Source organism: Tenrec ecaudatus, chromosome 2, assembly GCF_050624435.1.
Source record: "Tenrec ecaudatus isolate mTenEca1 chromosome 2, mTenEca1.hap1, whole genome shotgun sequence".
Classification (NCBI taxonomy): Eukaryota; Metazoa; Chordata; class Mammalia; order Afrosoricida; family Tenrecidae; genus Tenrec; species Tenrec ecaudatus.
This window is the reverse complement of record NC_134531.1, coordinates 44,063,022-44,066,426: the sequence shown is the minus strand read 5'-3', so window position 1 is coordinate 44,066,426 and position 3,405 is coordinate 44,063,022. Positions and strand designations below refer to the sequence as shown.

At 38.5% G+C, this 3,405-nt stretch overlaps 1 non-coding gene across 1 annotated transcript; it reads left to right on the top strand.

Moving 5' to 3' along the window:
* The first annotated feature begins 2,479 nt into the window (after positions 1–2,479).
* Positions 2,480–2,537, top strand: LOC142442055 (U7 small nuclear RNA). Its single transcript, XR_012783313.1, has one exon. It is a non-coding gene; the product is annotated as a U7 small nuclear RNA (small nuclear RNA).
* Positions 2,538–3,405: the final 868 nt, after the last annotated feature.

Below are 3,405 nucleotides of genomic sequence, written 5' to 3'. Positions count from 1 at the left end.
CCTGTGACCCTTCCATAAGGGGGTGTCCAGTTGCCTATAGATGGGCTTTGGGTCTCCACTCTGCACTCACCCTCATTTACAATGATATGATTTTTTGTTCTTTGATGCCTGATACCTCATCCTTTCGACACCTTCTGGTCACACAGGCTGGTGTGCTTCTGCCATGTGGGCTTTGTTGCTTCTGAGCTAGATGGCCACTTGTTTATCTTCAAGCCTTTAACTCAAATCAAAAATACAAAGTTACCATTACTTGCAAAATGTATTTATGAAAGAACATTATAATTTTGGGATGCAATATTTTCTTGAGAAAAAGATCATGGGAATTATTTTATGTGCTACCCATGGTCATAGAGAACAATTAATAACAACCATGTTACTTGATTTTCTTTAACCTACAAAACCAACATGTTAGATCCTAGATGAGAAACCACTTACTAATTTGATATCAATTAATTTTTAGTAATGATGCGTATATAGGGACTAATCAATCATGCTAAGATCATCTGTGCTTGATTTACTATCCTCTCACTGCTCTTTACTGCATAGGGCACATTGAAACTAATCTACTTTATGCACTTGAATTTTAATCATGCTGCTCTCCTTATTTGCATAAAAATAACTGCTTAGAATAAACATCATTTTTTAAATTTTGTGGAGTTTTTATTATGTTAACAGCACTCATTAATTCTTACTTTTCATTAGACATGTAAATTTGATTATTTTTGCTTTATTTTTATATAATATTGTTTATCGAGTTAATGACCAAAATATACATTTTTTCATACTAAGTGTTAAGTATTGTAATTTCCTAATTTGCTCATAGTATCTATGAAAATGTTAGATTTGGTTTTTCCAGGTTGATGCCCAGAGGAAAAAAGGTGTGCCTATATGCACTTATTCTGACTTACTGAAGATTGCGATAGATTACTAATGTGTACACAATTTCATGTTCTTCTGAGAGCAACTTTTTTTGTGAAAAAAAGTAGAAATGAAACTGATTTCAGGAAAAGTAGCCCAAAGCCCTTCAACTTTCACATATTTTTAACATATATGGTGTCGCTGATTTTCACAAAAACAGTAGATAGCACGGCAGGCATTAACTTGCAGACTGTGTTGAGAAAATGTATTTTTGGCTAATAAAATGAGTATCACCCGGCCCAATGCCACACATGAGGACATTGTGAGGTCCAAAGCCAATAGCGGGCATCATCCAGTATGTTCTAGTTGTTCAATAAGCAGTTGACTTTTATATTATTATGAGCATTGAAGAGTAAAGCTCAGAGTGTTGCTGGTTTGCCCAGGCCAAGACTTCTAAATCATAGTTCACAAAGTTTCATCCTTATCACTCCATAGGGATCCCAGTTAATTTTTTCCTTCCTAGAAGGAGACTTGATTTAAAAATAGAGAAACAATAGGAATAATCCCACAGATTCCATCCCACCTGCATGGCCTCAGGCTTTTAGGCTCAACCTTTGGACAAAACAGCAGCTCTGCCAAGTCCCTGATCCCGTCAACCTCCCACATCCCCTGCCAGGGTTTATCTTCGGAGCAGAGAGAGGAATGCCCTCAGAAAAGGTCTTAGTCTTTTCTTTGAAAGGTGGGAGAAAAAACATCTTTTTGAAGCTGCTCCACTGTCAAAGTTCAGACCTGATTTGCGAAGCCTGTTCTTGAAAAAGTAGTAAATCAAAGTAAAATGGCTTTACATTTGTAAACTTGGTTTCTACTTTGTGGGATTAGAAAGGCCATTCACATCAAACAAACAACAACACCAATTCAGCATCAAGACTGCTCAACCAGCTAATTAACCCTACAAATGCTCTGACACTCTGTGTGCATATAAGCCTAGAAATTTTGTTTCAAGTTCTTTAGAAGAATTACAAAACTTTCAGGACCTACTTGTACTCTTTCCCCACTGACTCTTTCCCTGGGCTTTGCCCATGGTTGGGAAAAACCAGAGAAAAGTCACAGATCATGTTGATATACAACGTGCAATGAGTGTGGTTGGAGGGCGCTTAAAAGACATGTCTCCTAAAGCTAATTCCCTCCAGATGTGCAGATTTAACTCGGATGTAGGCAGCAACACCTCAGAATGCACAGCAACAAAAGACTTTTACACACACACACACAATTAGTTTTGTTTAATTTAGGTGAGAGTGGAACCCGATATTAATCATTCTCATGAGCCACTCACTGCTTATTCTTTTAGTGGGAGTTTTGTAGTAGTCTCTTAATTATATCTGTTTACATTTTTCTACCTTCACCAAGGGAGGACTCAACACTGGCTTCACTTTCTAGCCTTGCTTCATACTGATATCAGATGCCTCCATGTGCAGAGAAAGCAAAACTGACTTTGGGAAAACTGTAAACGGCATGAATTGTATCAGCTCACCCAGTCTTTGTGGCTTTGTGTCAATAGAATATCAGTTATCAACTACAATGTTCAATTCCAACAATTTTCTCATTTGAAGAGAGAGGGGAAATGAGGTTAACTCTTTTAGAATTTGTCTAGCAGGTTTTCTGGTTGTCCCTGAACCCCACCACCCTCCAAAAAAAAGAGTTCGGTGACCACAGGGCAGGTGAGGAGGATAGAATTGAGAGAGCAGGAAGAATCTCCCTTAGGCAGGCCTCTAGGCTCATCCCAAAATTTCAGTAATATTGAAAATTCAGGCAGGTGCTTTCAAGTCAAGTGATCAATTAGGGAACTGAATTTGAAAACCAAGCTAGGTAAAACATATAAAGGGGCAGAGACCCAAAGCAATGGGTGTAAGAAACAAGAATATTGCTCATTATATAGTATATATAATTTTCAACAGCAGCAAGCACTAAAATATTAAAATGTATGATGTATGCTGATATATGTGTAGGGAATTAAGTATGTATATAGGTGGGTCTATATAGACAGTAAATATAAATATACACACACATAGTGTGTACGTGTGTGTGGCACTTTTGCTCCTGTGTCAGCCTGGGAAACAAATCAGTGACATTCATCTATGTCGAAGAAAGAACAAACTCCCAGTGATGTCCCACTAAGGAGGAAGGCAAAGTGGAAGAAAGAAGTCATCTCGGTTCAATCTTGCTGCTCTATAAACAATCACATCCCCAAGGAGGTCATTAAATGGTCATTAAACTACCATTTGATGACAGGCTTAACTCTACCCTTAGCCAGAGTGTTCTAGTTGACGTAATACCTAAGTACCACGGGGCCGTAGAAGCCCGTATATCCGTATATACAACAGAATAAAATACTGTGCCATCCTCACAATCGTTGCCATGTTTGAAACCATTGTTGCAGCCATTAGGTGAGCCCTTCTCATTGAGGTCTTTCTCTCTCCCCACCCTTTTTCCCCCTGATCCTCTACTTCACCTAGCAAAGATCTTCCTCCAGAGCAATCCCTCCTGAGA